At 33.2% G+C, this 23,043-nt stretch overlaps 1 long non-coding RNA gene across 1 annotated transcript; it reads left to right on the top strand.

Moving 5' to 3' along the window:
* Positions 1-488: 488 nt before the first annotated feature.
* On the top strand, positions 489-9,605 carry LOC113498270. Its single transcript, XR_003400973.1, has 3 exons — positions 489-987; positions 6,210-7,135; positions 7,228-9,605. It is a non-coding gene; the product is annotated as an uncharacterized LOC113498270 (long non-coding RNA).
* Positions 9,606-23,043: the final 13,438 nt, after the last annotated feature.

Raw genomic sequence — 23,043 nt, 5'->3', positions numbered from 1 at the left:
GCGCTAATTTAAAGATGTTGAGTTGCTGTGGAAGGGAGATGACGCTCTACATTTTGTGTAGCGGTCTCTTTCCCACACGTTTGGAGTTTTGCTTTGAAAAGTGGTGTTTGGTTACTTGGTCAGGTGATAAACTGCTCTTGTTGGTTTCGACTAACTGAACGAGGTTCGTAAGATTCTGAAGTTTCCCAGTGGTTAAGTGATGAGCGTAAGCTACTATGTGTAAGTCCTCTTTAATTGCAAAGTTGCAGTAATTAGTTTGAATATTAATGCAATTATTTAATAGACGCTTTGCATTTATTTATCCTGCAATGTTATTTAAATTGTGTGATTACTTATGGTTAGTTACTTAAGGATGTTATTGATAATACTGAAAAAATAGAGAGAGTTTTTTTTTTTTATTTTAGTGCAAATTTGAGTTAATCTTACTAAAAAATTAAGATTAGAATTTTTTTACCTTATGAACAGAGTACCGTGAACAAAGTAAATTAAGTGACAAGACAACATAAAACTTGTACAATTTATACGGAAGTTCTTTCCTTTTAGTAGCTCATAAAACAAAAAACAAATACTCGAATAAAAAAAGTTGTAGGTACACGTAAAACGTGTGTTTCACTCACTAAACATTATTAGTCAACAGGCACACGTGAAACTTTGCGCACGTACCGCAAAATCTCACTCCTGGGGCAAAAAAATACTGAATAAACAATTTTAATGTACCCTACATTCTACAATACAACCCCGAGCTCTTCGCCGATCCCACACAACACGTGAAGGGTTTCATCGCTCCTGAATTATGAATATCAACCAGAAACGCTGTACATATTACATATTGATTTATATTAACTGCAGTTTTATGTTACGAAGCCTGGTAAGCCATAACTCGTGGACGTCCACTTGTAATTAACAAATTAACATCGAGGATTTTAATGTTGGGATCGAAGCGACGTTGAAAAAATGGCGGATGATGTTCGCAAATGTTGATGGATGGTAATTATACTTTTATTTATTGTTGATCAAAGAGTGTGTTGTCTGATTAATGACTTGCACGTCATGTTGGATTGATTTCCGCGTACTAAATACTGGGCTGCAATTTGTGTGACGTAATTATTATTAATGAGTTTGTGCGTTTGTAAAGGCAGGGCTGTTTCTTCTTTAATGTTGGTAGAATGACGTTTTGCGACGTCATTGTGGTAACAATACTTCGTATACATAACTATACGAATACAGACGTTCAAACTTCACTGAAAAAAAATACATGACAAGTTGGCAAATATTACTTGTAAATTATTGTTCTGAAACTATACCTAGTGCTATAGTCAAATAAACAACTAAAAATCAACTAAAGCGATGAAAACTTTAGCTCAGAATGGCATACAATATCATAAAAAAACGTGTCGTCCATATAGTACTCTACTTATTTAGATAGACCATAATGAATACCTCTTATTATAGACGCTTTTGAGACACTGAGTATCACAAAACAAGCCGAAATAATTGAGTAAACCTCACGACATTCTTAATAATGAACAAAGAGATACATAGAGCCTACTTTTCGAATTAAGATCTTAATTAAACGAATTGACACGAGATACTTAGCTCCAACTAATTACAGGCTTTTAAAACATTCTCTCGTCAACATTAAACATGATGCTAAACAGTTTAAAATTATGCTATTAATAATTACTCAAGTATTCAGGTCACAAAGTAAATGTTTGAGTTTCGTGACGTGCTGTTAAAGGTTTCTTAGTCGCTCGCTTGAAATTAGGGATGTAATAGCGAGAGCCGAAACTATCGGGTATCCGAAACCAATAATGTGTCAGGTAAAGGTACATAATAATGTAATCTAAGTGTTGTACAAAAGCAATGACTTGTTTTTACAGGTCGGTTGAAAGCACTAAACTATTATCTAAAGATAAAAAAAGTTAAATAAATCTTTTCTATTTTTGTTCAACAGTAAATAAAACCATCATGTTTCTCTACTTCCCAAATAATATTCTGTATCCTTAAAAATAACAAATTCTTGAACAAATTCATTTATAATATCCGCACCCATATCCGAAGTTTAATATCTTTCACATCCCTACTTATAATGTCGGCATGAGGCAGCTTGAGACGCGATGACCGATCGTTAGCCGACATTTAATTACTGTTATTTTATAGTGCCTCTGTCAATCACTCACACAATATTTTGTAAACATTATTCACGTAAAAGAAAGCTTTCAGTTTGTTTGCGAGAAACTGTTTGGTTTTGATGTTAATATTTTAGAACATGGTTTTAATAGGTATCAGGTTTTCGTGAATATGATTCTATCTTGTTCAGTGTTTCGAAAGCTAAGAAGTTTTGTGGTTCGATAACACTATGACTTTATAATAAGTAAACTTCATAGAAAGAAACTTATTTATGAAAATCCGTTTAAATTCACAATTAGGTTTGTTTGTAGCCGGACAGAATCTTTTAAATAAATGAGCGAAAAAATCATCTTAAACGCGAAAATATTTCAGTTTAAAACACTTATGTCTGTCACTTTTCTCATTTATACCAAAAAGTAATTAATGAGTATTTAAAAGAAGTTGCAATTCAATGGAGGCTATCAGATACAATAACAAAAAAAAAGAGCAAAGAAAAAAAACCCTCAGATTCGTCCAATTCCATAAACGCTTGTGATATAATAAGTTTATGACATCCATAAGTCCAATTATGTGATGACAAAACCCAGTTATAAGAATAACTGCAATAAAAAATCCTACACAATATCTATATCAATTTCCTTTATTCCAAATTCATTTAAATCTTAAGAATCCTTATTCTTAAGATTTACGAACCATGTTGCTGAAATACCTAGGGATTTGGTTCCGATAGAGATAAAACAGAAATATGCTGGAAATCTTAATTTATATTTATGAGACACTATTTATATATATAAATATATATATTTTTTTTAAGTTTAATTTGAAGTCGATGTATTTTTACTTTGTGTGACGTTTTATTATATAAACAAATTACTTTACAATCAATTTGCTTAAAAGTTTATGTACACACAAAATAGTAGAAAAACTGAACATAAAAAAACGACAGGCGGAGAGGATATTGGCCATATCTACGTATAAAAAAAATATAAAATATTATTCTAATTTCAACTCAAACTTTAAACGTGGCTTCACCTGATCTGTAACAAACGATCCAAAAAGTTTACTAACCAAACTAACCTCAGCATAAATTCTGTATTATAAATAAACCCACACATAAACTAATAATAAGTTTAAAAGGTTACCAAAACCAATACAAAAGTTAGTCGCGTGGAGCTCACACTGACGCAGTAATAAGGTGCTTTCAACCCAGTTATTATGCCGTCGTACTAAAAATATTTTGTTCAAAAGTGTGTCAAGTGCGAGTCGGAGTCCCACACGAAGGGTTACCTCCTTAGAAAATGATACACCTTTCACTCTCGCCTCCACCTGTCTATCAACTGTTTTCTGCAAAAAACATAGACTGACTTTTTGGAATACCAATGGCATTGAAGTCAGTTGAATGGTTAAGCTAAATAATATCATACAGAAACCGGTCAGGTGTGAGCTGGACTCATGACACTGATGATTCCTTACAAATTGGCAAACTAAAGTCATAATTTTAAACAGAATAATATAATTGCGGCAACACTAAGACGGTGACGCAGACGGACTAACAGAGAAACAACTGTACCTAAGCAATAAGGTCCTTTTTTGCCAACCCTAAACCTATATGATAGATTTACTCGTACCTCTGAACTATTCACATGTAATGAAATCTTCAAGGTTTCTACGACCGATTTCTAAAATTAGAACCATAGTTGTCGTGAAGACCACATCAGCAACTAATGAGTAGTTGACAGTGTCCAGGGAGCCTACTGCTACATCTTTAAGTAATAAAATTGTTCTTCATTATTGAGCGTGTGTAAGAGAGATGACGCTCTACAATGTATATTACGCTGTCACACCTCCACAACGATAACAATATCACTTTAAAACGAAACCCTCTGGTTTCTACTCATTTGGTTACGGAACCCGAAACCCCAACCATTAATGATACCTACTTTGATCGTGATTAGCGGTTTTATTAAGTCACGTCTCTGATTAATGCTCTTCTTGATAAACGGTATTTTGTCCAAAGAAATGAAAGTAATTAATAACTTAAAGAAGCTTCAATTCGATTACGATAGTACTGGGTTTGTAGAGATGAGTTGTGTATATTTAAAAGTAATTGATACTTTTAAATATAACCTTCTTGCATTTATTAGTTTTAATAATCCTGCTACCACGTTAATTAAAGGCATTTGAATTTAAAAGCTAAATCCTGAAATGTTTCAAAAGTACGACAGTCTCATTACAAAGTGTACCATCAGCCAGTGATTTGACAGCTGTTTGTTCAACGTATTTCGCTGCAATGATATAGAAGCCATTCATCTCAAAACATCAAAGTACTTTAAATAGCGTCCAACGCGAAAAGTCCTTATATGAAAGTGAACACCAACTTCTAAACACCTGTATGATAATGTCCTAAACTTGTTCATTGTATCCAACAATTATAATAGCATTAACATTACATCAAGTTATAATTTCTATTGATCGTCTGGAAAGTTTGTAACAACTAAGACCTGAAATGATGTAGTTGCCAAAGTGCTGATAAGTTACGCTTTAACGATAGAAGCCAAGAAGTTTGACATATTATATTCGCTTGAACTGCAAAGTACATTAAAAACCTTCACTCAGTCTAAAAAAAAATAGATAAATTAAGCAAATGGTTCTTAAAGCTCTATTGCAAACATGTATTATTAGATAAATATTTACAGAGTTGATTTAAAAAAAACAGTTGTGTTAACATGTGTATTCGTAATGAGAAATAAAGACTATTCTAGAGCATTCTTTTGTTAACTTCTATGTACCTTTATTCACTGCTCAATTTTACAAAAATCGCTTGGGACATAGCCAAAGTAAAAATTAAATAACCTGCTTTGAGTGAGCAATGATACTAAGAATATAAAATTGAGACCAGCATCAAAACTGAGGTAAATGAAATTCGGTAAATGGCAGTCTCAATTATTTTCCATTAAAAGGCTATCTTTACAAAGAAACGGCCTCTTGAGTGATTTTGGAAGAAAAAACTGTATTCTCTCTTATCGGTTCAAAGAATGTTGTGAATAATTCAAATAGGCAATCTTGAGTTCTTCGAAGTCTTGTAACGACGATCAAAAAACAAATCGTATAAAAATGATACCAATTCGGCCAGTTTGTAATAATAAACGTCGCTCAAACATTACTGACATCAAGGCAATACTTTCAATAAGAGCACAGTAGAAACTAAAACGATTGACGTCCACAACTTCTGCAGAACTTTGAACAGCTGAAATCTGTCGGCAGAAATGAAAGTAATAGTGAAGAAAAACGATTCCAACATTTTATTTGAGACTTTTGTTATCAAAGAAAACGAGCACTAATAAAAGTGAATCTAGAAACCTGTCAAGTTGTGTTAGACTTTCGAGACTTAGGGTTCCGTACAAATAAGCTAAAGAAAAAGAAATTCGCATATCTAATTGATCACAAATCAAATTTTTGACTAATTTTCATTTCTATAATTAATATGCTCTCTTGCTTCTATTAGCTAGAGAAATATACATCCTCTGTAAAAATTACGACTGTCTGGATATTACGGTTTATACGATTCAGCCTTAATCATAGGGTTTTGTTTTTACCCATTTGGTACGGAACTCTAAAAGCGAGCACTAAAAACAGTGAATCTAAAAAGAAAAATCTACTTTGAAGTCAATGCGTTTTTGGGAAACATCCACTTTCTCAACGTCAATATCAATTGAATGGCTTCACATTTTAAGCCGAAAGGGCTAAAGTGCACATTACCTCTTTTTTCGGGCGAAAAAGTTTTCGCTACTTAGAACTTTCTTCTTTATGAGAGTTTAAAACTACATACGAAGGCGCAGCTACTTACCGAAGGGCCGTAAAGTCTTTTCAATAGGTATAGAATGTAAATAATCCAGGGTTGCGTAAGTTTTGTAGTGATTTAAGAAAAAGCCTGATAGTTGTTCCTGCTTTCTTTCTGGGTATGTTTCTGATCAATTTGAACAAAAGGCTTGTATTAGGTACTAGGTATAGGTACTAGGACATCACACAGAGGAAGATTTTCTTTTTTTAACTAATTCTTCTTAATTATTGTGTTGCAGGGTCAACACAAACATTCAGAGACTTGCGCAAAGACTCAGAATCAGGAAAAACATTCGAAGATCACACAAGTTTGCTCTATGCGGGGAAGCCGTGACAGGACAGTGAGTTTGGTGTGATGGTCGTTTATCGATACAAACAACTTTAGAACTGAATCACTGCAACTCTATAATCTCCAGCGCCCAAACACTGCTACAGTACGTATAGTATAACGCGATTCCTAATGGACGCAATACAGCTTTTAATTATAAGTCAAAGCTGAGGCGATATAATCTCAATGTTTCTCTACTCTCTTACTTCTTCAATGCTTGAACTCATAGTGAAGTAACCGCTCAATTGCTTTTCTTTATCGTCATAATTACATGTCAACTATACCGTCGAGTAAACTTACAAACTACTGAAATCTTTCCTGACTCAGTAACTAAAAAGTAATTTTGTAAATTTGTACAACATCTACAAGGAACTACTTAACAAGTTCGTTTGAAAAGCGAATTAAGTTTTTGTTTATGTTTCATGCAAAACCATACTTAAGTTTTATTTAGCGAAAGAGGAAACCATAGTTTCATGTTTACTATCGCCCGTATTCATTTTTCTTTTGTTATTCCCCTTATCTTGCCTGACCGTTGTATGCAAAGCTTTTTAATAATATAATATACCCGTTTTATATCGTACCTATGTCTTGAGGAAAATGTCAGCAATCTGTGGAGAAATCCCGCTTTATTGTTATTGTACCGCATTTATACGAAACTCCGAAATAGATATAAAACATTGAATCGGCTAAGAGTAAATAAAGTCGTAGGACACCCAGCTTTTGTGGACGGGTGGATAGAAGAGATAACAATTATTGGGACTTTATACCAGAGTTACGAATTGACCAATAAATTTCGGCTGAAGAAATAAAATGTTGATATTTGGCGACCGAAAAAAGGTAGAGTAATCCTTTCAATCCGTACCTAGAAAGCTTATGTTTAAGCTTAGTTATGATTTATTACATTATACAATATCTCTTTATTTTCACAGGATAACTTCATGGGAAGAGACCCGGTAGTTCTTAAAGGCTTACCTACAATTTGAGAACTTTAATCTAAAATGTGATGGAGTCTCTACCAGGGGCCTACAAAACTATTGTAATATTTTATGAAGATATAACTAATTAGGACTATTGGTTATACAATATTATAGTTACGCGAACCAAATAATCAGCAATACTGTTTCATGCCTCACAACAATTATTTAAAAGCCAGTCATGAGAAACGTCAATTATACTCAGCAAATGCTTTATTGAACGACCTGGAACATACACGTAAGCAACTCTGTATTTATTTTCGAATTAAAGTGTAAACGTCATGAAGTAAGTATGCGAGTGCTGAGAAATAATAGCACTTATTATAATGTAATAAAATGCACAAGAACGCTAAAAGCTGTGACAACTTCTGATGAACTTAAATGACGTAATGCAATCTATTTTATCGACCAATTAATTCCTGCTGTTTTTTAGGTCGACAATGGGATTTTGTGAAAAACTAGTTTTGTAATATGGTTTCAATATGTTTTCCTGTTTACGCAACAACGTAACATTACTTCAGAACCAAAAGTATTTAGAGACTCGTTATTTGATGTTTTAAAATGTTCTCGAATATAGTAACGTGGTTGCTAACATATTAATTAAAGAGATGAATAGAACACTACTTTTTCAAACTGTAGCCGATATTTTGTCCACTATTACTACTGGGTAATTAGTCCCTCGATACGAAGTTAGATAAATCAATGTCCAAATAGGTAGTCATCAATCTTCCTACGCTTTAAGATGCAAAATATAAAAATCACTTTACGTCATTTCTCTCAAGTTCTCTCGTAATTAAATTGGGCTCAAAGTAGGCTGTCTGTACGAAGACCTTCGATCTTTCATGTTTAAATCCAATTTTCCTTTTTTCCGCCTCTAATGAAAACATGGCCGTTGAACAAGTCAAGTCGAAAATCGTATAAAGTTAAAGCAAAACATCAAAGGTGCAATGTAAGTAGAGCCGAGAGAGAAAAGTTTAGAAATGTAAAAACCCTATAATTGAATCAAGTCATTTTGGAAAAAAAATATACTTAATGAAGACGGCTCAAATTTTAGTAGGCAATTTTGAACTAAAATATTTCAGAAAAATACCTCAAACAGTTCAATCTTTATCTAAGTAAAATATTCTCGTATATCCAAACAAGTTTGTTTGAACATTTTCGTAATAAAATCTATGATGAATTTCTTTTAGAGGGCTCTAAAATTTTATTCACCGTTGCTCTGGCTCTCGAGACACGAACGAGTGCCGATGCTCACTGCAGGTTCTTCTGTAATGTAAGAGGTTAGGGGCATAAAGTATTACTGGATATGTCATAATAATCTATGTTCAAATTGTTGAGTTAAAGTCAGGTTAAGTACTTGGCGTGTTTTGAATTTGAAGCGATCGTTAGAAGTTTATAGAACTTCAATATTTTTTTTACAGATTAATATTTTTATAGTTGAATACCCTTTGAGCAAGGTTTTTGGAACCAATTATGTCATCTGTACCTATTATTTCTTTTCTTAAATGAGCAGAGGTCTCTTCGCCCTTTTATTTAATTGCCTCTTCATAGTATCCTATTCATAGATTTATCACTATTAAGTGTAAGACGGCAATAAAATACAAGTTAATAAAAAACATACATTTTTAAACACAGGATTTTCAGATTCCTTTTTTTCTTTGGAGTCACAGTGGGTACTCAAAAAAATATTGACTGGATGGTGAAGTTCTTATGGCCACTTTCCAGCTTCGTCAGGTCACTTATTGATTATATTGCTATGTCATATCATTTTATTGCATTGTCACACGGAAACCTAAAGGAAGATGAAATTCACCTTGCAAAATATAATTATAGATCGACAGTCAGACAGACAGCTGAAACTACATAACAACTTGATACAAACCACAACACCCAAAAGAGGAAAAAAATGATCAACGCCTAAACCTACGAAATCCCTACAAAAATTCTATATCACTGGCAGCAAAATCCTCGCACGGCGCTAAAGATTTTCATATTCAATTACAAATAGACAAGTGGCGTCTCAAGTATCGCCTTTGACGGCTCGACGGTTTAAAGGATATTAGGTCCCCTTATCTGAAGGGACGAATTAGCTGGAGAGGCGCAAGTAATGAATTTTATATTTGCACGTGCCTTTTGAAGTGTCCCACCTTTTCGTTAGCCTCTGATTGATGTCGTTCTCGAAATATTATATCTTGCTAATGCAGATTGGATTGAGTGTCGTGTTCCTATGTTTGACGTTAACTTGAAGTAGGTATGTGATGAAAATTTTCTGGTACTTGGAAAAAGGTAAGGAATCTTGGTGTGTATTTTGTTAAAAACACATATTAGATGAATTAATTAATGAGTGACATATTTCAGTGTTAATTGTAGTTTTAGTAGTTTTTTATTTGACTATTTTATTCTTGTTATACATTTTTTAGAGTCTAGTTTTGTAAACCTTTTTGAAAAAGATGCTTAGCTTATTCGCCCTTTTAAAGTCTAATAAGTTATAAATATTATGCTATTTTGTACAGTAGGCATGATGTCACTCTCCGTTTATTGTTCAACATCGATATTTCGATGACAATTATACAAAAGTCCTATGGGCTCACCAAAACATTATCTATATTATAATAACAATCAGTTATCTGATTTTCGTAGAAATGTACCAAAATTTCAATTTTGTAAAGAGAATGTTATGTTGAATATTACTGGTAACGTTTGTTTACTCAACATACAGAAAACATTCCTAGAAATAAAATGTTGAGTATTTGTTTATAATATATAAACAAATGTTTATTTTCTGAAAGTTAATTTTAAATATTAAATTTTTGTATATGTCCTTCTTAAAAAAATAAAATAATGGAAATATTGAATATTAATTATAATTGACAACACGCCTTTTCTTTGAATTTAATAAATTGAAACATGGTTATTGCAACATATGAGTTTTTTACACACCAATTTTATACGACCTTACTGAATATATGTGTCAAATGTGAGAACTATAAAATTTCATTCCCTACGACAAATTCTTATTGATCTAAAATACTTGATTTAATCTCAAAACATTAAATATTTATCTGCACCTATAACAACATTGAGCACAGTTAATAGACAATAAAAATACATTTACCTCCCTGCAGAGCCTTACATCAGAGAGATCAAACAAATATTCCGCACAAAGGGGAAGATGGAATGAGCTCTTATTATGTGCATATAAAGGGGGCTTAATAACGTAGAAATATAAGCCGTGTACCCCAATGTTTTATATAATTAGCTTAAGCGGTTTAACAAGGGACCCCATTGCTGAACAGAATTTAGAAAAATAAATAAAAATGGAGAAGTGCGAGTCGACTAGAGAAGTTCCGTACAAATTGGACACACATCAAAGTTATAACAGTAGCAAACGATTTTTAATCGATTCCTCGATGTAATAATTTGTGGTTATAACAGCAACAGAATTATTTCTGTCAGTCTGGCTATGTCGGTTCGTGAGATACAGCCTAGCTAGAAACAGACGGACAGGTGGACTGGCAGCTGAGCGTGAATAATATGGTTCCGTTTTTGCCCTCTGGATGCGGACCCCTAAATATTCCCTAATGAATGTTTAGATTGGGCATACAAATTTCATCGCGACTTATTTGAATTTAGATTGCAAGGGTTGATGCTTTGATACTGGTGACATGTGTCCAAATAATAGGGATTTGAATGATAAATACTTTACTAAGTATTAAACTAATGTTTGAAGCTCTTTGATGTATGAAAACCAGTACTTAATTTTGATATAGATCTGAAAATATTTGAAGATGAGGTTCGTATTTAACGATGGGATTGATTCTAGTATCGACCCCTCTTAAGTATAAATACTTCCATTATAATTATATTTTACTCGACGGCAAGGAAGAGTATCGCGAGTATTTTGTATGTGTGCTATATTCTAAATGACCTCATATTATCTCGTAAACCGCTGTTTATAGATAGGTGACGTTCAAAAACACGATTTTAATTTTAATTCTACAATATGGGCTGAAGCCCATATTGTTGTAAAAATTAAATGGTATTAAAAAGTTCATGATGACATGATAATCATTAGTGAATGAAAATTGCACTGTATTGTGCTTAATAAAAGTTCAATTAATTTTCTATTAGCCACTTAGTTGTTTTATGCAGGTGCGTTTTTTATTATTAAAACTTCTTATTAAAATTTACATCCAAAAAAAAGCTTCATTGATTCCAAAAAAAAACTTAGTAACTTCATTCCGGACGCTGTTTCAATGTAGCTTCGTTGGGAGTATTTTTTACCTGCATCCTAAACCCTTTAATCCATTTTCGGTGACTCACTTTCATTGAAACGGGAGTTAAATAACAAAAGAACGTTCCAAAACTTTTTCTGCAACTGTCAACCAAACGTCAAATTAGTATAAAACCGATTTGCTCAAAGAAAACGCAGCTGAATATTAAATTAAGAAGTCTCATTGAGATGTTGCAATAAAGGGTTCCCATTGTACGGGGTGTTGATTTTTTTGACGGCCGCATTGTTGTAAGGAAATGTGGATTTAAAATTTAATGGCGGCCAGATTTTTGTATGTGACAGTTGAGTTACAATTGACAATAGGCCGGTCTGTCAATCATTGTAAAGTCACAAAACCCGGACGTTTTTATGTAAAGGGTAGAATACGGTATTATTTTTACAAAAATAAAGTCCGTGTGTGTTCCGCTTTCTATTTTATCTAGAGATCAGAATATTAAGTCGCTAAAGCTTTTAAGGTGTTGTAGAGTTTCATGTTTGCCGTGACGCCTAAAGCAAAACATATAATGTATACCAAAGGATAGACTGATTGCTATTCAAAACCATCAGGCGCATACAGCAAACACGTTCGGATAGTCTAATGGAATGCTCTGAAACATTATGGGAACAAAAATATTACGAAATGTCATTTCTAAAATTAAATTTTCTACTTACCTATTTTGCTTTTAAATAAAAAAAAGTCGGAGAGAAAGTCTCGTCAGGGTCTGAGTGAAAGATCAGCATAATTACCTTTCAACATATTATCTTATTTAGACTAAAAATGTAAGCTTGGAGAAATGTAAGTAATTTCGTTATCTACGAAATAAGGAAAGCTTATTCAGGGCTATCTCATTTACGAAGAAAATAAGTATATATATAACGATGCCAAGGGTAATGTTAAAAGAGTGAGTCACCCCAGGTTTACCCGGATTAGCTTAGCTTTATCTAAGATCTTAGTAAAGTCGGAAACATAATTGGAATAGACAATATTTCTGATATTTTTAACAAGATTTCTGGTTCTAAGTAAAATATGAAATTTTGTTATGAACAAAGAGAATCAACTTCTGGAATAACAGAACGTATTCTTTCCTTTTTGTGTAACAAGGACTTGTCTTGTATTACACATATATTATGTCTAAGAACTAAAAATCTAGACCGACAAGAATCTTTCCACAATTTCAAGGGCAATTTTCAGACCACTCACTGTCGAACGCAGATCTATACGAATATATCATGTTAATCATGAATAAGCTCATAAAATATGATTTAGGGTACAAAAGCAGTGATGAATGAACAATGTTTTATCCTAACAACCGGTAACGTTGGTGAAAACGAAAAAAAACTATGAAGTTTTAGTCATACTTCATCTTCTGGCCTGCTCATGACACCCAAAATATGATTTTAATAACATAGTCTAAATGATAATCAGTTTATAGATTCAAAGTGTTAATATTAAGATTTTATCCTTACTAATATAATAAATGTGAATGTAACTCTGTCTGTCTGTTACGCTTTCACGTCTAAACCACTGAACTGATTTTAATGAAATTTGGTATAGAGATAGAGTTGACCTTGAGCCCGGGATAAAAAACTATCCTATGTTCTTTACATAGGATAGTTTTTTATCCCGGGCTTTTGAAGAGTTCTCTTGGAAACGCGCCATAACCGACCTCGAGGAGGGCGAAAAGCTTGTTAAGATATAAATAGCGCTGTCTCGCTTGCTCAACCATAATATTATTCTGTTCCATTTCCTATAACCATGACTTTAGTCATACTAATCAAAAAGAATTGTCATTCGCACAACAAAATGAAGCCGTTTAATAAAAAAAAAATTTCAATGAAAGTCTTAATATCAAATTGTTAAGAAGTTCTTATTTGAATGATATACATACCTATATATGGTAGATAACTGAAAAGCAGAATGAATTCCAAGAATTTATCAAAATTCGTCTTTCTGAGAAACTCGTTGAATGTAATATTATGGAATAAGTCCCTTTGTGAGGGTTCACTTAGATTTCGTTATAAATGGAACATATTGTTTATTTTGAAAAATAAAATTATGTGGAACATATCACGTTTGTTTCATTGCTATTTGTTTAAATAAAAAAACAAGCAACTTCTGTTTAATGAAAAATATGTTTTGTATCAAAATTATCTTTACTTTTGAGCTTTATTAAAGTGTTTATTATCTTATAAGAGTAGGATGTGTCTCGGCGATAATATAACAGAGACGTCCCACGCAAAAATCTAATAAAACAAATAAATTAAATAAAAACCAAAATTCTATCCCGTTTTGAATAGTTTATGCAGGATCTAAAATCCGAGGCAAAGCGGCGTGATGCATTAACCTCCGTCACACAGCTTAGTATGAACACAAGTAGGGATACCGTGGCTTGCGTTAAGATTAGGATATTAAAATGAGAGTTTGTGATCAATTTTCTGGACTGGTAGGGTTGAATGTATTAACAACAGGTAACGGTAGTCTTATTGGGTTAAGTACCTAACAGAGAATGTTCATGACACCAGACCTATGGGTCTACCACCACGTCTCAAAATAATATTGTAATGCTTGTGGTAGGGATAGCGCAATACAATGCAAATAGTGGCACCTCCGCAATAATATTAATTACTTACTTTAAAACGTGGGTCTCGGCTGTTCAACATAATATATTATCTTTGACAGTCATTACGGATCAGTCTGTAGCTAGAAAGTCTGAAAACCAGTTTATTTATCCAAGAAACACAATTTCGAAATCTCGCCAAACTGTATAACAGTTTGTTGGCGGACTAGGGATCATACTAGTCATACTAGGGGTCTCGTGGTGCCCAGGTTATTGAGGTTTGTACAATCGCTACATGATATTTCTACAACGAATAGCATTAAGAGAAAAAAAAATTATGAAAATGACATTTCGTTTCGATTGGCCACGTCATTATGACCTATAGACTCCAAACAAACGAGCATTTTCTAGCAAAGCTATCGGTTTTCTTAAAGTTGTCCATAAAGCGAATGTCTAACAACTTAAAAACAAATTCCTATGCCGATAGGATGCAAGCACATAGTTTTGAGTGTTAGAATATAGTAGCATTATTTTCCCTTTTTAAAACATTTAACAGCTTATGTATGATGTAGATTTATATGAAGTCATCTTCAACTCTTACATTTTCGTCGGCACATTATTTTAATAAAATGATACATACAGGCAGTTAATGTTTATTTTGCTCCCATAAAGAAATAAGGACGATGAATTGTTACGATGTATCTTCATTCACTTGCGGGCGGTATACCAATATTGATAAAGATATATTTGTATACGTAGAAAATTTCCAGTTTTCATGTTAACGTTAAATAAAACTTGATCAAGTAAACTTACAACTATTAAAATAAAACACGATGTCATATGTGTTTGTAGTGTTTTTTTTGGAAATATTGATAAAACTGAAAAAATCGTTATTAAATGATGCAACGCGTTTTTAAAGAGATTGCCCGACTAGTTTCGGACCCAACCGGAGTCCTTAATCATGAGTTGTTGCGAGTCGAACTGATAAGTGTGATAAGTTTTACGGAGTGTATACTCAGGACCGCGTCTAAAGCTCATTTTAATAATTTCTTAACAATATTTCAACTGACATCCAGTCTCTCTTGATCCTTGCCTTAATAATATTGATAGCAACGCACTAACCCGCTATTCTGTGCCTTAATGGTGCCCTTTCAGAACGCTGCCAACGTAGTTAGTTTTTATCTTTACTCCGGCTGGTAGCCTCGCCAAATAGTCTGGCAAAGTAGTCATAGCCTATAATTTGTATGGTAAAGCGTCGCAATCCTTCATACACCGACCGCGGGCTTCCACCGGCCAGTAGCATGAGTCGGGTGAACTAGTCATAGTTTGCTTAAAACCAGATATTTAAAAAAAAAAAGTGGCTGTTTGGACAAAGCCCATGACGACAGTAAGCCAACAGAAGTAAAACATGACATAAATCGCTTTATATTAAAAGCGGTACATTTGAAAGACCACCTTGTGGCCAAACTTTCATAAAATGGGATAATATCCTTGATACAGATTTATTTGGTCACTGTACTGCTCCGCGCTTGTCGGCTATCCGACAGAGGATAATATGGGATTTTTACTGAAACTCTAAGCCAACACTAAAATGTTTAAAATTTAAATTTACATTGACGTAAAAATAGAGTTAGGAGTAAACAAAATTTAGCAGTTTTGAGTCTTTAATACGATAATCCTTATTATATTTTACTTTTAATACTACGTTCTATGTTTTTTTTTTGTGAGTGCAAAGTGTAAAACGTTAGCAGAATTATTATTGTAGTATTTTTGATTATTATGTCAAATGTTTCGTATAGTCTCGATTTTCCTTACCCCATAAGAGGAACAAAACCTTTTTTTCTAAATATTTCGTGATTCCATCGTGATTTGTGATGACGGAGGAACTGCGGAGCCTCAGTGATAGGTTTCTGGTTTAACCCGGTGGATACAGACCCCAAAAAATATCTAGAAATAATACCGCCAGTTGCAGACCAATAAAAAAATTACACAAATATAAAACAATTGATGAGAGGTCCCACCTAATGATTGATAAATTTCAAAAACTCGTTCTAAAAACAAAAGCAATACGCTCGTATTTGCGAGGGTTAAATAACATTTAGCATGACTGGTTCGAGACAAATAAGGAACATAAATGAACAACAAATATGACAGAGCTATTTTCCCCTGACCTCATAATTCACGTGCCGTAAAGCCTCTGCTCTCTTGTTTTCTTTTTCCTCATAACGTTATATTTTCTTAATTTTTAAAGCAAATTGGTAGGAAATTATTGTGACATACTTTTCTTTTAATGTGGATACTTACGTCTGCAGCTAATTATTATTTTTAAACTGTTTAGAGTTTTACATTGAAATCGGTTTTTGGAATAATCAAATGCGAATGAATTTAAAGAACGCCTCACAAACCTATCTTGAACTTGAAAAACAGTGAGACTTAAAGCTGGTAAATTATTGAGTATTACTCTAAAAATTTAAACCTTTACATTAATTGCAATATAAAATAAATAAACAAAACAAAGACAAATCCATCATAAAACTTTATATCCTTTGTGGTCTTTGTAGGCGATTATATATATTTAGTCCTACAATTTGTCAATACAGTACGTATTTTTTTACTATCATCATGATATTAACCCAGAATCATCACTTAAACAAGCCTTTCCATTTTTGCCATTTACGTCTACGTATACCAAAAAGTATTGTTTACAACCCAATAACCCAGTATTTCACCCACATCCAGTATCTAAGGCAAACATTTACAAAGGTATGACATCTCCAATCATTTTGGTACAATACAGCATAAAATAATCTTGTGTACAAACAGAGTTGAGTAGATGGCAAACGATATCCACTTAGAGTGCTACTCGATCTCGTGAGAATCCAGCAATGGGTTCACCGCTATGACCTTACAATATAACTGCAGATACTATGAAGGTCATGTCTCTTCGTATCACCATTACTATTGGATTTGGTTTCTTTGTGCGGTTGTCTAGTCCTTGTTGTTATTAATACGCAGCATTAAATTCGTACACATAATATTGTAAGTCCGCAATGGTTAAATTGATTTCATTTATTTAACGTATTCTGATAGCTGGGCTAATGAATTTTAGGTTTCCGTAATCAAAGGGTAAGAAAGAAATGCTTTTAGTAAGGCTCTGTCTATCCGCCTATCACCAGGCTGTATTTCATGAAATTGTATAACTTGGCAGCTATGTTTTAGCTATTTACAGACCTCAGGAGGACCGTTTTCACAACCAATAAAAATGATTCGGAACGCTCGTAATTCACATGTTTTGGATTTTTAGACTGTACGATTATAATTTTTATTTGGATTGCTTGGATTCCAAAATGGTAAATAATAACGTAGGATAGGGGAAAAAATCATGGAGAAATGAAATCGCTTACCTAAATAAACTTGATTTTGAAATTAACCCTATGAAAACAAGCCCAAGTGCTAAGTCGTTTTAGTATCAGCTTTAAAAATAACTACTTCCGTAGTAAGGAATTTAATGCTTGTGTCGCGGGCGTTTCACAAACATTCAAATCACGTGCACAAAGACTGGGACTCTGAACAAGTATTCGAGAATCACACTCATGCTTGCTCTACGCGGGGAACGAACCGGAGACACGTCGTGCTCATTGGGTTTGGCGTGGTGACTTAAATCACTTGGCCATCACACTCTAAATTCCAAGGGAAAGGCCTCCTTTTTCTCTTAATACCTGGCATTTTTTTTGTCACAGTTTAGTCTATTTGGTACCAGTTCTATCAAGTTCATCCCAATATCTAGAGCTCTAACGGTCCATTTTAGCAGTTAGAAGTTTAATTTTATAATTAAAATACATTTCAATATCCTTGTGATGTTTTTGTAAAGACAAAATTTTAATTTGTTTTTGATTACTTCTCGTAACAGCATTCTATTATAATTATCATTCATTATAAACTGAATACAAAGCTTTTAGCAGAAATAATACCTACCACTTAAAGCCTCTTTGTAATTTAAATAATAATTTTAAAAGTAAAATGTAATGTTGTGTTGTGTTCTAGACATTTTTTTTCATGTAGGCCTTCTTTGTTAATTTAAAATAGAGGTGAAGCCTGGATTTGAATTTCGAATACGACGACATATTATGAATATAATCTTCAATGAAAATTGACGACTAAAGGAATGCCGAAACAAACGAACGTATTTTAATAAAAACAAAAGAGTTTTAATCAAACTAAGATTCCTGTTTTATAAAATGTAGGAAATTAATATTTAATAAAATAATAGAAATAAAAAAATATTTAATTATGTTATAGTAGACTCACTTCCTAAAAAACCCGAAAAAAGAAGTCTATATATATTTCTGAGAAGTTCTCTTTAAATAGACAAAGTAACTCCTTCTATACACAATTAAACAGCAATTTACTTGTGTTTTAATACTGTTTTATGACTCGTAAAACACTGAATGAAATGGAAATTATGTCGCTTAACTACAGATGCAATTAGGTTAAGTGAAAATTAAATAGACAAAATTTTAAAAGACACATTTTGTTCACAAAACATTTACTTAATGAAGCTTTTCTTAGGATATTAATAGCTTAATGTCTACAATACGTAGCTGTTACAATTTACGTCAAAGTTCTGTGAATTCTCTTAAGTTTAAATAAAAAAAGTGCAAAATAAATAGTGGAAATATCTAAATTGATATTGTATCTCGAATTTCAAGCATTCCCTATCTCTCTACTTACGAAAATATTTCTTAAAATACTTATTCTTCAGAACGTATTTATTCTTATCAGTCGCTGGCAGATGCTCTTCATATTTCTTATTCCAATCTTGTATTGAATTCAGTGCCCTTGCTTCGACGACTGGCGTCGGTAATCTGGTTCTGCCCAGCAAACCTTGAAGAGCTTGCAATAAGAAAGATAGGAGTGACATTGACACGACTATGTTGATCGGATCGAATCCAATCGAGTGATGGTGATACGTTGGTGTAGCGTAGTTCGCGTTACCACTGACTCCGTACCCTGATGGAGCGTAATGGCTGTTAAAACTTCTCGATTCAGCTGCGTCAATCGATGGATCGATAACTTCATTGCTTTTCAACACTGGCGATTCTATCTGATGTCCTTCTTTGCTAGCACTGATTTTTAAAACATTCCTTTTCCTCCCTTTCGAGTCTTGCTTGGTGTTTTCTATTTTCTCTAATACGGATTGCGCGTTTGTTTGAATTTTCTTCAGGAGCGTTTGAATTTTAAAGCTCTGGTCCTTTATCATGTTTGCAACAAACAATTTAAAATTCTGCACTGAAGATTTCGGTGGAGTTTTATTTTGCAAATCGGATTTTGCTGTGGTTAGGATGAGGATTATTATGAACACTGTGATTGATAGAAGCGACATTGTCACAGTCACTGTTTTACAAGTGATATTTTTGAGATACATGAACTTTGGTTCAGCTGAGAAGGTGAAATGAAATACTTAATTTGCGTTACTTTTATATATGGTAGGATTTTGAGGTCTGGTGCGCTGGATAATCGTGTATCAACTTCCCCTTGACATATGAGTTATGACCTACCTGATCATAGGCCATTTCACATTGTTAGTGACAAAGGTTAATTCGTAGGATGTCGGGTGGAACAAAGAAAGTGGAAACAAATTTTTGCTCAGTGTTCCTGATGTAGTCACCCACGCGAAGATAATTGGGTAATTAAGTATCCACGTGCATCTATTAAGTACATTTATTTATTTAGATAGGGATAGTTAATAGGCACAGGTCTGCGTATCCACTAGGAATGGTTGGTAAAAGTAAAGAGCCAATATAAACTCGTTTTCTCCTTGGCATCGTAGAATTTGTTAAGGAACAATTTCTCATAGCTTAAAGTAAAGAGGGAAACACAAAAAAAGGACCTGCTGCCAAATAAACAAAGTTTGAACATTCAGGTGTACTCACGAAGCTTTTCTTTTTAGTTTACTAGTGGTGTCAAGGAGTTAAAGTTAGACTTTGAAAAAATCCCATAGGTAGTTTGACTGAGTCCAGAAGGCCTCAGACAGACCTCATTTTACATGAAAATTTATACGTAGAACCGCAAAGCCACTACGATCAGTGAATAAAAAAACAGGTCTTGAAAAAAGCTATTATAAAAACTTTAAGTTTTTGGAGCAATTTTTTTTTCAATAACTAGATAGCCTGATGAAATCGCAGTTTTACAAGTCCGATTCGCACTTGCCTTGTATAAAAACAAGGCAAGTGCGAATCGGACTTGTAAAATATTAACTTATAAACTAACTAATAAACTATAATCCTTACATATTATAAAACAAAGTCCCTCGCCGCGTCTGTCTGTCTGTCTGTTCGCGATAAACTAGAAAAGTACTGAACGGATTTTTATGCGGTTTTCAACGATTGATAGAGCAATTCTTGAGGAAGGTTTTAGTGTATAATAAGTTTAGGTTTTGTGTAAACTGACGATATTACAGCGATATTAGTTAAACATGTCGGAAAAAATTAAGCCATTCGAGAGCTTTCATCGAGAACGCTGCCAAAACCTTTTGAGTTACAACAAAACAATGTATGGCAAGTTTGTACCTCTTTAATAGATCTACAAAAAAGTCCGCGGTGGTATATGTCTATCTTCCAAGGATAACCCACAATAACCATTTTTATGTGTTTTCTTAATACAGTAAAATTATTGGTTACTTACGAACCTCTTTTTAACAATACAGTATTAATCCTTATCAAAATAAATAAGTTAGATATATTATGCATGTAATATAGAACAAAATTGCCTTTTACACTACGCCAAAAATGTGTTAATAGGTAATGAGTTATCGTAATATTAAAATCTCCGCGCGAAAAATTTAAAATCGATGAAACGTAGCGAAGATATCGTTGGCATCTATATACTAATTGTACTATATATATACTAATTACTATGTATATACTATGTATGTACTATGTTTATACTAATTGTTTGTTTGATTGTTTGTTTGAACGCGCTAATCTCAGAAACTACTGGTTCAAATTGAAAAAATATTTTTGTGTTGAATATACCATTAATCGAGGGAGGTTTTAGGCTATATGTATATCATCACGCTGCGACCAATAGGAGCGAAGAAAAAGTCATAACTTATATCTTTTAACCACGCAGACGAAGTCGCGGGCAACAGCTATCCTTATCCTTACATATTATAAAACAAAGTCCCCCGCCGCGTCTGTCTGTCTGTCTGTTCGCGATAAACTAGAAAAGTACTGAACGGATTTTTATGCGGTTTTCAATGATAGATAGAGCAATTCTTGAGGAAGGTTTTAGTGTATAATAAGTTTAGGTTTTGTGTAAACTGACGATATTACAGCGATATTAGTTAAACATGTCGGAAAAAATTAAGCCATTCGAGAGCTTTCATCGAGAACGCTGCCAAAACCTTTCGAGTTACAACAAAACAATGTATGGCAAGTTTGTACCTCTTTAATAGATCTACAAAAAAATCCGCGGTGGTATGTCTATCTTCCAAGGATAACCCACAATAACCATTTTTATGTGTTTTCTTAATACAGTAAAATTATTGGTTACTTACGAACCTCTTTTTAACAATACAGTATTAATCCTTATCCAAATAAATAAGTTAGATATATTATGCATGTAATATAGAACAAAATTGCCTTTTACACTACGCCAAAAATGTTAATAGGTAATGAGTTATCGTAATATTAAAATCTCCGCGCGAGAAATTAAAAATCGATGAAACGTAGCGAAGATATCGTTGGCATCTATATACTAATTGTACTATATATATACTAATTACTATGTATATACTATGTATGTACTATGTTTATACTAATTGTTTGTTTGATTGTTTGTTTGAACGCGCTAATCTCAGAAACTACTGGTTCAAATTGAAAAAATATTTTTGTGTTGAATATACCATTAATCGAGGGAGGTTTTAGGCTTTATGTATATCATCACGCTGCGACCAATAGGAGCGAAGAAAAAGTCATAACTTATATCTTCTAACCACGCAGACGAAGTCGCGGGCAACAGCTATCCTTATCCTTACATATTATAAAACAAAGTCCCCCGCCGCGTCTGTCTGTCTGTCTGTTCGCGATAAACTAGAAAAGTACTGAACGGATTTTTATGCGGTTTTCAATGATAGATAGAGCAATTCTTGAGGAAGGTTTTAGTGTATAATAAGTTTAGGTTTTGTGTAAACTGACGATATTACAGCGATATTAGTTAAACATGTCGGAAAAAATTAAGCCATTCGAGAGCTTTCATCGAGAACGCTGCCAAAACCTTTCGAGTTACAACAAAACAATGTATGGCAAGTTTGTACCTCTTTAATAGATCTACAAAAAAGTCCGCGGTGGTATGTCTATCTTCCAAGGATAACCCACAATAACCATTTTTATGTGTTTTCTTAATACAGTAAAATTATTGGTTACTTACGAACCTCTTTTTAACAATACAGTATTAATCCTTATCCAAATAAATAAGTTAGATATATTATGCATGTAATATAGAACAAAATTGCCTTTTACACTACGCCAAAAATGTGTTAATAGGTAATGAGTTATCGTAATATTAAAATCTCCGCGCGAAAAATTTAAAATCGATGAAACGTAGCGAAGATATCGTTGGCATCTATATACTAATTGTACTATATATATACTAATTACTATGTATATACTATGTATGTACTATGTATATACTAATTGTTTGTTTGATTGTTTGTTTGAACGCGCTAATCTCAGAAACTACTGGTTCAAATTGAAAAAATATTTTTGTGTTGAATATACCATTAATCGAGGGAGGTTTTAGGCTTTATGTATATCATCACGCTGCGACCAATAGGAGCGAAGAAAAAGTCATAACTTATATCTTCTAACCACGCAGACGAAGTCGCGGGCAACAGCTATCCTTACATCCTTATCCTTATCCTTATCCTTATACATATTA

The sequence above is a fragment of the Trichoplusia ni genome, chromosome 10 (genome assembly GCF_003590095.1).
Source record: "Trichoplusia ni isolate ovarian cell line Hi5 chromosome 10, tn1, whole genome shotgun sequence".
Classification (NCBI taxonomy): Eukaryota; Metazoa; Arthropoda; class Insecta; order Lepidoptera; family Noctuidae; genus Trichoplusia; species Trichoplusia ni.
This window is presented reverse-complemented; position numbering and strand designations above follow the sequence as displayed.